This window comes from Bos grunniens, chromosome 11, assembly GCF_055505025.1.
Source record: "Bos grunniens cultivar Pamir isolate PY7600 chromosome 11, Bosgru_T2T1.0, whole genome shotgun sequence".
Taxonomy (NCBI): Eukaryota; Metazoa; Chordata; class Mammalia; order Artiodactyla; family Bovidae; genus Bos; species Bos grunniens.
In genome coordinates, this window is record NC_141175.1 from 86,103,374 (window position 1) to 86,117,538 (window position 14,165).

Sequence of the window (14,165 nt, forward strand, 5' to 3'; positions counted from 1 at the left end):
GCTAATTTTTATGTATTGATCCTTTATCCTTTGACCTTGCTCAAAGTTGTTTTGCAGATTTCATAGAATTTTGATCTATTTTTGGCCACTCCCTGGAGCATGTGGGATCTTAGTTCCCTGACCAGGGATCCAAGCCACACCACTGCATTGGAAACATGGAGTCTTAACCCTGAACCGCCAGGAAAGCCCCTCCATAGAATTTTCTACGTAATTATGTCATCTGCAAATAGAGACAGTCTGATATTTTGTTTCTTTTTCTTATTTTATTGACTAGGACTTCCATTACAGTGTTGAATCCAAGTAGTGAAAGTGGTCACCATCTTAAGGGAAAAGTATGTCTTATTTCACCATTAAGGGGGATGTTAGCTGTTAGTTTCCATTGATGTTCTTTATCAGATTGAGGTTTTCCCATTCCACTTCTAGTTTTCTGAGAGTTTGGGGGTTTTCTGAAGTTATAAGTGGATATTGAATTTTGTCAAATTGTTTTTCTATGTCTTTTAAAATAATCATAAGCTTTTCCTCCTTTATTCTGTAAATATTATGGTAAATCACATTGATCGACTTTGAATGTTAACCTACATTCTTGGATAAGCCGGAGCAGATGGTTTTTTGTTTTGTTTTGTTTTTTTTGAGTTTCTGCTTTGTGCTAGTGTTCTAGGCACTATGCTTGGTACTTTACATATTTATCTCTGTTCCACCTATTGACTTTTCAAGGTAGTAATTTTTACAGCTGAGTTTTATGGGTGAGGAAATGGATCCTCAGAGAGGCAAATGGCTCAAAATCTTGTAATAGAACCAAGATTTGAACTTAAGTCTGTTTAGCTTCAAACACAACTCTTCCCACTGTACTGTGTTGCTTCCTTCGAGTAGGTAGGCAGCGTGATACAGAAAAACGGTGTTCTAATTTGTCCTGCACCTTAGATTTTAGGGAATAACTGCCTTAGGGGAGAAGGAGGCGAAATGAAGAAGGCTTTGAAACCCTTTGTGTTAGACTGAGAAACTTAGCTCTCAAAACTTACATACTGGGGTTCTGCATACACTTGCATGCATTTGACGAAACTATCCTGCTGCATAACACAGTAATGATTTTAAAGGTAATGGTGGTGGTGGTTTAGTCGCTAAGTTGTGTCTGACTCTTACGACCCCAAGGACTGTAGCCTGCCAGGCTCCTCTGTCCATGGGATTCTCCAGGCAAGAATACTGGAGTGGGTTGCCATTTCCTTCCCCATCACTGACCTAGAGCCAGACATCCTGGAAAGTGAAGTCAAGTGGGCCTTCTACGAACAAAGCTAGTGGAGGTGATAGAATTCCAGTTGAGCTATTCCAAATCCTGAAAGATGATGCTGTGAAAGTGCTGCACTCAATATGCCAGCAAATTTGGAAAACTCAGCAGTGGCCACAGGACTGGAAAAGGTCAGTTTTCATTCCAATCCCAAAGAAAGGCAATGCCAAAGAATGCTCAAACTACCGCACAATTGCACTCATCTCACACGCTAGTAAAGTAATGCTCAAAATTCTCCAAGCCAGTCTTCAGCAATATGTGAACCGTGAACTTCCAGATGTTCAAGCTGGTTTTAGAAAAGGCAGAGGAACCAGAGATCAAATTGCCAACATCCGCTGGATCATGGAAAAAGCAAGAGAGTTCCAGAAAAGCATCTATTTCTGCTTTATTGACTATGCCAAAGCCTTTGACTGTGTGGATCACAATAAACTGGAAAATTCTTCAAGAGATGGGAATACCAGACCACCTGATCTGCCTCTTGAGAAATTTGTATGCAGGTCAGGAAGCAACAGTTAGAACTGGACATGGAACAACACACTGGTTCCAAATAGGAAAAGGAGTACGTCAAGGCTGTATATTGTCACCCTGTTATTTAACTTATATGCAGAGTACATCATGAGAAATGCTGGACTGAAAGAAACACAAGCTGGAATCAAGATTGCCAGGAGAAATATCAATAACCTCAGATATGCAGATGACACCACCCTTATGGCAGAAAGTGAGGAGGAACTCAAAAGCCTCTTGATGAAAGTGAAAGTGGAGAGTGAAAAAGTTGGCTTAAAGCTCAACATTCAGAAAACGAAGATCATGGCATCTGGTCCCATCACTTCATGGGAAATAGATGGGGAAGGAGTGGAAACAGACTTTATTTTTTTGGGCTCCAAAATCACTGCAGATGGTGACTGCAACCATGAAATTAAAAGATGCTTACTCCTTGGAAGGAAAGTTATGACCAACCTAGATAGCATATTGAAAAGCAGAGACATTACTTTGCCAACAAAGGTCTGTCTAGTCAAGGCTATGGTTTTTCCAGTGGTCATGTATGGATGTGAGAGTTGGATTTGAAGAAGGCTGAGCGCATAGAATTGATGCTTTTGAACTGTGGTGTTGGAGAAGAGTGTTGAGAGTCCCTTGGACTGCAAGGAGATCCAACCAGTCCATTCTGAAGGAGATCAGCCCTGGGATTTCTTTGGAGGGAATGATGCTAAAGCTGAAACTCCAGTACTTTGGCCACCTCATGCAAAGAACTGACTCATTGGAAACGACTCTGATGCTGGGAGGGATTGGGAGCAAGAGGAGAAGGGGACGACAGAGGATGAGATGGCTGGATGGCATCACTGACTCGATGGACGTGAGTCTGAGTGAACTCCGGGAGTTGGTAATGGACAGGGAGGCCTGGCGTGCTGTGATTCATGGGGTCACAAAGAATTGGACACGATTGAGCAACTGATCTGATCTCTGATCTGATCCCCATCTTAAAGGTAATAGTTAATGGAAAGATGGCATAGATCATGAAGGAAAAGGCTGAGAAGAAATGATCTTGGGATGGCAATAGGAAGCTAGGAGACTATTCTAGTATCCTTATGTTTGGGAGTGAAGGAAGTAACATTTTAGTGGAAGTGAGAGTTGACCAGGTGAGGATAAGGAGGATGTGTCTTCCAAGGGTTGGTGTTGCACAGAGCCACTGGAATCCAAGAGGAGCTCAGCAAATTAGGAATTCTGAGTAGATGGAGTCTATTCAGTCTGAAGTGTGGAGTCAGCTCTTGTGAATGAAAATATTGGATTTTATCTTGTGAGCAGTGAGGACCTATTGAAGACTTTTAAACCAGGTATTAATAATTAGATATGAATTTTAAAGGATCTCTGCTCTGTGGAGCATGGATTAAATGACTGTAGAACTGTAGGCAAGAAGGCAGGTTAGGGGACTTTTGCCACAATTCATGGAAGGGATCGTGGTGTTCTTGACTAGAGCAGTAGCTGTGGGGTAAAGAAGAGTGGACAGATTTTAGCTTTAGAAGTAGATTGGTGGTTGAATGATGGGGTAGCGAGAGAAGATTCAAAGTTGATTCCCAGGATTCTGGCTTAGGAGTCTTAGTGGCAATAGTGATGAAAGGGGGAATACTGGGAATACTTTGGAGGGAAACTAAGAAACCATCAGTATTCTGGGAGTAGCACGGAGTGAGAAAATTGTGGTGGGAGGAGTTTAAACATTGAGGGTAGCCAAGTATGTAAGCATGGAAGGCATCTTTATTGGACTGTCCTTATTAATTATAGGCAGGTACAACCTGAAGATTCTGTCTTTCCGTGTATGTTTCAAATGCTGTCTCCTCTACATAGGCTTTCTACTACAATTCCATCCCCTAAGTAGAATGGATCTATTAATGTCTTTAGTAGACTGGAGAAGAAAATGGCAACCCACTCCAGTATTCTTGCCTGGAGAATCCCGTGGACAGAGGAGCCTGGAAAGCTATAGTCCATGGGGTCACAAGAGTCGGACATGACTTAGTGACTAAACTACCACCATTAATTTCTTTAGTACTTTATGTGTCAATTTTAGTACTTAATGAAAATCTGCCCTTTAAAGTTTGTATATGTGGCTTCTCCTCCTCTATATTGGGAGTTGTTTGGGAGCAAGATAGGAACCTCATCACCTTTGTATTCCTTCTAATGCTTAGCATGTTTCTCATGTATAGCAGGTGCTCAGTACACATGTTGAATTGTATGTAGCTCTGATCTTGTCCCTTTAAGAATATACTTACTGATGAGTTAGGTATGTCTTAGTTGAGATTTTTAGCAGACAAAGGCATTGGAATTGTCATGTTTGGTGTATCCTATTTTAGCAAATAGGGAAGCAAACATGATGCTTTAGAAATAATTTTTTAAATGGCTAAATTAAAAAAAAAATGCAATGCTTCAAGGAAGAAGCAGATGCCAGGATGGGATTAAGCATGCAAAGAGTTTATTAGAAGTGCTTGTGAGAGAAAATGAGGAAGGAGGCAAGGAGAATCATCAGACTGATGCAAGTCTGACTCCAAGTGAAGGAGAAAGGTAAGGAAGGAAGGAACTTTGGGTGAAAGTCGTAGTTCTAAGGAAATTTAACCAGGACCTCAGAAGTTCTTGAGCAGAAGTTGTCTATCACAGAAATTTCTCATCTTCCAAGATCAGGGCCATCTTAGTGTATGCCTGTGGTGCTCTTTACTGGGAGCAGCCAGTGAGAAGCACGGCCTCTGTGCAAAGTGATGGATTTCAGAGTGCAGCAGCTGGGGCCCAGAGTCAGTTATTTTTCCCTAGAGTCAGAGATCTGAGAGGCTGAATCTCATAGCCAGCCATGGTCATCTCTGTGGCTATAAATTGCCTGATTCAGGACAATCGAATTACAATATTCCCCCCACTTAAAGTGGTAATTTGTTCCCCCAAGCTCCTTATGCTTTTTCTTTTTTTTAAAGATACCTTAGGATGAGTTCCGAAAGTCGGAACTTGATTGTCATTAGTAGTACACAGTTTGCTTTGTTGTTGTTTAGTTGCTAAGTTGTATCTGATTCTTTTGCGACTCTGTGGACAGTAGCCCACCATGCTTCTCTATCCATGGGATTTCCCAGGTGAGAATACTGGTCTCTGTTGCCATTTCCTCCTCCAAGGGATCTTCCTGACCCAGGGATCAAACCCACATCTTCTGCATTGGCAGGCAAATTCTTACCGCGGAGCCACCGGGGAAACCCATGGTTTGCTTTAGTAGTTATCAAATAAAGTTTGCATTTCCTATTCAAGTTGATTTCGTATTCAACCTTAATGTACCAAATGACAAACAAAGCAATAAAGATGAAAGAAAACATGCAAATGATACCTACAGTATGACCTAGTGAATCAGGAGTACCTCAAGCACTTCAGGAGTACCTTGAATAGGCCAACCATCCAGTTATGAAGATGAGTGTTTGTGGACTTTCCTTTCTAGGCTGGGCTGCTTCAGGTAGACAAGCACAAATCAGTAAAAGAAGTTACACATAAAGTCAGGTTCTGGAAATTACCTGTTGGAGTTGGGGATGGAGGCATATACCAGAGCAAAGAAGGAATTTAAAGTTTTAGTTTTATGGACCCTGAATTACTCAGATGTTATTTTTACGGTAGATATTTTAAATTTATAATGGGAAGATGATTTTGAAAAGAGTTTCCTTAATGCTGCTTTCCTACTGATTTTGACTGGTGGTGGTAGTTTAGACACTAAGTCATATCTGACTCTTGCCACCCCATGGACTGTAGCCCGCCAGGTTCCTCTGTCCATGGGATTTTCCAGGCAAGAATACTGGAGTGGATTTCCATTTCCTTCTCCAGGGGATCTTCCAGACCCAGGAATCTAACCCGGGTCTCCTGCGTTACAGGCAGATTCTTTACTGACTGAACTATGAGGGAAGCTGATTTTGACTAGTTTGGTTTTATTCACCAGATTTATTGAGTATTATATGACAGACATTCTGGACAAATGAAAACTAAAACCTCAATTGTTGCTTTTATGAAACTTATATCTGGTGATAAAAAAAAATCTGTTATCTTCCCATCTGTATTAAAGCACTCTGATTGTACTTTATAGAAAGTTTGATTCAGGGTTAAAAATAAAAATATAAATTTTAAATTTTAAAATTTTAAAAATAAAACAAGTCTTAGAATTAAAAAATAAAAGTTTTAAATTAAAAGAGACTTTTTGTAATAAGCTGACTTAAATTCTAGTTATTCTTTTATAATTCCTGAAACAAAATTTTTTCCTTTTTATATAGACAAGTCCCATCTTCTATTTTATTACAATCTAAACATTTGCAAGTGAGTTGATTTCTATGTATGGCTCAGTAGTTTGTAATGGAATGCACTTACTGCTAATTGCATTCACAGTTGTTTTAAGGACTGATAGGATTCTGATTTCTTTACATATAATTAATAACTTTTTCTTACTGTGGTAGAATATATTTTACATATATCCATATATATATATATATAAAACACAAAATCAGCCATTTTAACCATTTCTAAGTAGTCTAGACTGCAAGGAGATCCAACCAGTCCATTCTAGAGGAGATCAGTCCTGGGTGTTCTTTTGGAAGGAATGATGCTAAAGCTGAAACTCCAGTACTTTGGCCACCTCATGCGAAGAATTGACTCATTGGAGAAGACTCTGATGCTGGGAGGGATTGGGGGCAGGAGGAGAAGGGGATGACAGAGGATGAGATGGCTGGATGTCATCGCTGACTTGATGAACGTGAGTCTGAGTGAACTCCGGGAGTTGGTAATGGACAGGGAGGCCTGGTATGCTGCGATTCATGGGGTCGCAAATAGTCGGACACAACTGAGGGACGGAACTGAACTGAAGTGTACAATTCAGTGCCAGTAGCTATGCTCACAAGATTGTGCAACTGTCACCACTGTCTATTTCCAAAACTTTTCATCACCTCAAACAGAAACTCTGTACGTATTAAGCAATAACTCCTAACTTCCTCCTCCCTCAGCCCCCATAACCTCTAATCTACTTTCTGTCTTTATGAATTTAGCTGTTTGAGGTATTTAATGTAAGTTGAGTCATATAATATTTGTCCTTTTGTGTCTGATTTATTTTAGTTAACAAAATATCTTTAAGATTCATCCATGGTGTAGCATGTATCAGAATTTAATTCCTTTTTAAGGCTGAATATACTCCATTTTGTGTATATACCACATTTAGTTTATTCATTCATCTGTTGATGGACACCTGAATTGTTTCTGTCTTTTGGCTACTGTAAGGAATGCTGCAGTGAACATTGGTATACAAGTATTTGTTTGAGTTCCTGTTTTCAATTCTTTTGGGTGTACACCTAGAAGGGGAATCGCTGGGTCATTTGGTTTATATGTTTAACTTATTTAACATTTATATGTTTAACAGTTGGTTTATATGTTTAACTGTGTTTAACTTTTTGAGGAATTATCATACTGCTTTCCACAGCAATCACACCGTTTTTACATTCCTACTAGCAGTGCACAAAGGTTCCAATTTTTCCCTATCCTCTCTTGCATTGTTATTTTCTGTTTTTTTGTTTTTTTTTTAATTACTATCCTAGTTTATGTGAAATGATACCTCTTTGTATTATGTCTTGTATTTCCCTAATGACTAATAATATTGGCCATCTTTTCATGTGCTTGTTGGCCACTTGTATATTTTCTTTGGCAAATGTCTGTTCAGATCCATTGCCATTTTTAAAACCTATGTGGTTTGAGTTTTTGTTGTTAAATTTTAGGGCATCATTGTAATATTCTTGATGTTAGCTCCTTATTGGCTATATGACTTGTAAATATTTTCTTTCATTCAAATACAACCAAAAATCTACTTTTCAGTTTCTTGTTAATGTCCTTTGCACAAAAGCTTTAAACTTTAATGAAGTTCAGTTTATCTTGAAACCCAACTGCTTTTTGTGTGTTGGTTTTCTTCTGCAACTTTGGTGAATTAATTTACTAGCTCTGGTATCTTGTGGATTCTTTGTAATTTTTCTATATATAGAATTGTCATCTGCAAATAAAAATAGTTTTACTCTGTGTGTGTACATATGGCTTCCCTGGTGGCTCAGACAGTAAAGAATCTGCCTACAATGCAGGAGACCCAGGTTTGATCCCTGGGTCAGGAAGATCCCATGGAGAGGGGGATAGCAACCCACTCTGGTATTCTTGCATGGAGAATTCCATGGACAGAGGAGCCTGGCAGACTATAGTCCATGGGATCAGTTTTCATTCCAATGCCAAAGAAGGGCAATGCCAAAGAATGTTCAAAGTACTGTACAGTTGCACTCACTTCACATGCTAGCAAGGGTATGCTCAAACTCCTTCAAGCTAGGCTTTAGCAGTACAGTAACCGAGAGCTTCCAGATGTACAAGCTGGGTTTAGAAAAGGCAGAGGAACCAGAGTTCAAATTGCCAACATTCATTGGCTCATAGAGAAAGCTAAAGATTTCCAGAGAAACATCTGCTTCGTTGACTGTGCTAAAGCCTTTGACTGTATGGATCACAATAAACTGTGGAAGATTCTTAGAGAGTAATACTGGACCACCTTGCCTGTCTCCTGAGAAACCTGTATGCTGGTCAAGAAGCAACACTTAGAACCTTACATGGAACAACGGACTGGTTCAAAATTGGAAAAGGAATATGACATGCCTGTGTATTATCACCCTGTTTGTTTAACTTCTGTGCAGAGTACATCATGCAAAATGATGGACTGGATGAATCACAAGCGGGAATCAAGATTGCCAGGAGAAATATCAGCAACCTCAGATATGCTGATGATACCACTCTAATGGCAGAAAGTGAAGTGGAATTAAGAGCCTCTTGATGAGAGTGAAGGAGGAGAGTGAAAAAGCTTACACGCATACATGTTCTTTTTCAGATTCTTTTCCCTTATAGGTTATTACAAGTTATTGAGTATAGTTCTGAGTGCTATACAGTAGGTTCTTGTTAGTTATCTATTTTATATATAGTAGTGTGTATATGTTAACATATGCTTTGTAATTGTTTTATCTTCTTGATGAATTGACCCTTTTTTCAACATACAGTGTCCATCTTTGTCTCTTGTAACAGTTTTTGACCTAATGCCTTTTTTTTCTGGTATCAGAATAGCCACACTAACACTCTTACTTTCTGTATTCATGGAATATCTTTTTTTCATCTTTTCATTTTGAAACTATAGTTTTGTGTATAAATTGAGTCACTATAGTCAGCATATACTTTAATCATGTTTTTAAATCAGTCCTGCCAGTCTCTGGCTTTGATTGGAAAGTTTAACCCAATTAAATTTAAAGTAGTGAGAAGAGCCTGGCAGGCTATAATGGGGTCTCTGAGTCAGACACGACTTAGCAACTGAACAACAACAAAAGTGACTGATAAGGAAGGACCTCTGCCATCATTTTGCTTCTGTGTTGTTGTGAAACTTTATACCTTTTTTGTTGCTCATTTTACTGGTTTCTTCTTCTCTCCCACCCCCATTTTATTATAGTGAACCATTTTGATTTCCTTTTGTGTGTATTTTTTTAGGAATTTTCTTTGTGGTAATCCTTGTGAATTACATTTAACTTCCTAAATTTATAGCAATTTAGTTTGCACTGATATGGACTTAACTTCAATAGCATATAAAAGCTCTGCTCCTATGCAGCTCAGTCTTACCCCCTTATATTGTTGTTTTCACAAATTATATCTTTATACATTGTGTATCCAGTATCATGGGTTTGTAATTATTTTTTATGCATTTGTCTTTGAAATTCTATAGGAAATACAAAATGGAGTTAGAAGCCAAATATATATATAGTAGTACCTGTTTTTATATTTGCTGGTGTATTCACCTATACTAGGGGTCACACAGAGTCGGACACTACTGAAGTGACTTAGCAGCAGCAGCAGAGACCTTTATTTCATCATATGACTTTGAGTTGCTGTTTAGTGTCCTTTCATTTCAACTCGAAGGACTATCTTTAGCATTTCTTGTAGGGCAGGTCTTATGATATTGAACTCCCTCAACTTTTGTTTATCTGACAACATCCTAAATTATACCTAATTTTGAAGAACAGTTTTGTCGGATGCAAAATTCTTGGTTGACAATTTTTTTCTTTCAACAGTTAAATGTGCATCCTACTGTATTTGGGCATCCATGGTTTCTAGTAAGAAATAAGTTGCTGACCTTATTAAGGACTCTTGAACAGTTGAACTATTTCCAATCTTAAAAGATGATGCTGTGGAAGTCCTGCATTCAACATGCCAGCAAATTTGGAAAACTCACCAGCAGCCATAGGACTGGAAAAGATGAGTTTTCATTCCAGTCCCAAAGAAAGGCAATGCCAAAGAATGTTCACAAGCGAGTGAAGTCGCTCAGTCGTGTCTGACTCTTTGCAACCCCTTGGACTGTAGACTACCAGGCTTCTCTGTCCATGGGATTCTCCAGGCAAGAGTACTGGAGTGGGTTGCCATTTCCCTCTCCAGGGGATCTTCCCAACCCAGGGATTGAACCCAGGTCTCCCACATTGCAGGCAGATGCGTTACCCTCTGAGCCACCAGGGAAGCCCTGGTGGGCTTCAAACTACTGCACAGTTGCACTCATCTCACACGATAGCAAAGTAATGATCAAAGTTCTCCAAGCCAGGCTTCAACAGTACATGAACCATAAACTTCCAGATGTTCAAGCTGGATTTAGAAAAGGCAAAGGAACCAGAGATCAAATTGCCAACATCCACTAGATCATCGAAAAAGCAAGAGAGTTCCAGAAAAACATCTACTTTTGCTTTATTGACTATGCCAAAGCCTTTGTGTGGATCACAACAAACTGTGGTGAATTCTTAAAGAGATGGGAATACCAGACCACCTGACCTGCCTCTGAGAAATCTGTATGCAGGTCAGGAAGCAACAGTTAGAACTGGACATGGAAAAACAGACTGGTTCCATGGAGTACATCAAGGCTGCATATTCTCATCCTGCTTATTTAATTTCTATATAGAGTACATCATGTGAAATGGTGGGCTGGATGAAGCACGAGCTGGAATCAAGATTGCCAGGAGAAATATCAATAATCTCAGATATGCAGATGACACCACCCTTATGGCAGAAAGTGAAGAAGAACTAAAGAGTCTCTTGATGAAAGTGAAAGAGGAGAGTGAAAAAGTTGGCTTAAAACTCAACATTCAGAAAATTAAGATCATGGCATCCAGTCCTATCACTTCATAGGAAATAGATGGGGAAACAATGGAAACAATGACAGACTTTATTTTTCTGGTCTCCAAAATCATTGCAGATGGTGACTGCAGCCATGAAATTAAAAGATGCTTGCTCCTTGGAAGAAAAGCTATGACCAACCTAGACAGCTTATTAAAAACCAGAGACATTACTTTACCAACAAAGGTCCATCTAGTCAAAGCTACGGTTTTTCCAGTAGTCATGTATGGATGTGAGAGTTGGACTTTAAAGAAAGCTGAGCACCGAAGAATTGATGCTTTTGAACTGTGCTGTTGGGCAAGGCTCTTTAGGGTCCCTTTGACTGCAAGGAGATCCAACCAGTCCATCCTAAAGGAAATCAACCCTGACTATTCATTGGAAGGACTGATGCTGGAGCTGAAACTCCAGTACTTTGGCCACCTGATGTGAAGAACTGACTCATTGGAAAAGACCCTGATGCTGGTAAAGATTGAAGGCAGGAGGAGAAGGGGGCGACAGAGGATGAGATCATTGGATGGCCTCACAGACTTGATGGACATGAGTTTGAGTAGGCTCCAGGAGTTGGTGATAGACAAGGAAGCCTGTGTGCTCCCTCCATGGGGTTGCAAAGAGTGGGACACGACTGAGAGACTGAACTGAGCAGTATGAAAAGAGTTGCTTCTCCTGCTGCTTTTATGGTTTTGTTTTTGTTTTTAGACAGTGGTGTATAATGTGCCTTGGTGCAAGTATCCTGGAATTTATCCTATGTAGATTTTATCGAACTTTTTGAATTTGTAGATTAATGTATTTCATCGATTTTGGGGTATTTTCAGCCATTATTTCTTTACATGTTCTTTCTGTCCCTTTCTCTCTTCCCCTTCTGAGATTCCCACAATGCATGTTTTGGTCTGCTTGTTATCCTGCAGGTCCCTTAGGCCCTGTTTACTTTTTGTAAAAAGCATTTTGAGCATATTCAAATCAGTTTTAAAGTTTTTATCTAGTTAGTCTGATGGCTGGGCTTCTTTAGCCAGTTTCTTTCAGTTAATTTTGTTTCTTTCAATGTGCAATTCTGTCTTGGTTTGTTTTTGTTTTGTATGCTATGTGATTTTTTTTTCTTAAACTGGGCATTTGAATAGTATAATGTAACTGTTGAAAGTAGATTCTTCCCTTTTCCCAGGGCTTGCTGTTTTGTTGTTTGTTTTTATTTGGTTTTGTTTTTGATTGTTGAAGGCTATATTAGTATGTTTGTTGAATGACTTTCCAAAGCTGTTGTTTTTTTCAAACAAAGTATTCCTTGGTGTGTATAATCACTGAAGTCTCTTTGACTTAACTTGTGTTTCCACAGTGTTTTGACAGAGATTTCCTTGAGCTTCAGGAGCTAAAAAACAACCAAGCAAATAACAACAAAACCTCTCTCAGTCTGTATAGCTTGGGTCTGTACTGGTGCACTCTTGTAACAATTTGTGAAAATTGCCAGTGTGACATAGCAGTAATACAGTAAGATTCAGATTTATATCCTGAGATTTGTCCATTGTGCTATGTAAAATCAAGTTTTCTTCTTTCTACAAAAAATAATTTGTTTTGTTGTTGTTCATTTGCTAAAGTCATGTTTGATTCTTTGCGACCCCATGGACTGCAGCATGCGAGGCTTCCCTGTCCTTTACTATAATCTAACCATCCCATCCTCTGTTGCCCTCTTCTCCTTTTGCCTTCAATCTTTCCCAGCATCAGCATCTTTTCCAGTGAGTTGGCCCTCTCCATCAGGTAACCAAAGTATTGGAGCTTCAACTTCAGCATCAGTCCTCCCAATGAATATTCAGGATTGATTTCCTTTAAGATTGACTGGTTTGATCTCCTTACAGTCCAGGGGACTCTCAAGTCTTCTCCAGCACCATAGTTCAAAAGCATTAGTTCTTTGCTGCTCAGCCTTCTTTATGGTCCAACTCTTATAAATGTATATGACTACTGGAAAAACCATAGCTTTGACTGTATGGACCTTTGTCGGCAAAGTGATGTCTTTGCTTTTTAATATGTTGCCTAGGTTTGTTATAGTTTCCTTCCAGGGAGCAAGCGTCTTTTAGTTTAATGACTGCAGTCACTGTCAGCAGTGGTTTTAGAGCTCAAGAAAGTAAAATCTGTCACTGTTTCCACTTTTTCCTCTTCTAATAGCAAGGAAGTGATGGGACCAGTTGCCATGATCTTAGTTTTTTGAATGTTGAGTTTTAAGCCATCTTTTTCACTGTCCTCTTTAACCCTCATCCTGAGGCTCTTTAGTTCCTTTTCACTTTCTGCCATTAGAGTGGTATTATCTGCATATCTGAGGTTGTTGATGTTTCTCCTTGGCAGTCTTCATTTCAGCTTGTGATTCATCCAACACAGCATTTTGCATGATACACGCTGCATATAAGTTAAATAAGCGGGGGGGACAGTATACAGCCATGTCATACTCATTTCCCAATTTTGAACCAGTCAGTTGTTCCATGTAAGGTTCTAAGTGTTGCTTCTTGACCAGCATACAGGTTTCTCAGGAGATGGTTAAGATGGTCTGGTATTCCCATCTCTTTAAGAATTTTCCAGTTTGTTGTAATCCACACAGTCAAAGGCTTTAGCATAGTCAATGAAGCAGAAGTAGATGTTTTTCTGGAATTCCCCTGCTTTCTTTATGATCCAACAATTGATCAATTATGATCAATTGTTGGCAATTTGATCTCTGGTGTGTCTGCCTTTTCTAAACCCAGTTTATATATCTGGAAGTTCTTGGTTCACATACTGTTGAAGCTTAGCTTGAAGGATTTTGAGCATACCCTTGCTAGCATGTGAAGTAAGCGGTTGTACAGTAGTTTGAACATTCTTTGGTCTTGTCCACTTTACAATTGAAATGAAAATGGACCTTTTCCAGTCCTGTGCCACTGCTGAGTTTTCCCAATTTGCTGACATACTGAGTGCAGCACTTTAACAGCATCATTTTTTAGGATTTTTAAATAGCTCAGCTGGAATTCCATCACCTCCATTAGCTTTGTTTGTAGTAATGCTTCCTAAGTTCCACTTGACTTGATAATACAGATAATTTGTACTTGTTTTAAATTGTGTTCTAATATTTGGTTTTTAAAATTCTTAAATAAAAAGTAGTTTTTGTAGCTCAGCTGGTAAAGAATCTGCCTGCAGTGTGGGAGACCTGGGTTCGATCTATGGGTTGGGAAGATCC

At 39.3% G+C, this 14,165-nt stretch overlaps 1 protein-coding gene across 3 annotated transcripts in view; it reads left to right on the forward strand.

Moving 5' to 3' along the window:
• Positions 1-14,165, forward strand: part of SOS1 (SOS Ras/Rac guanine nucleotide exchange factor 1) — a 131,669-nt gene that overhangs the window by 8,765 nt on the left and 108,739 nt on the right. The gene's annotated exons all lie outside the window — the stretch shown is intronic.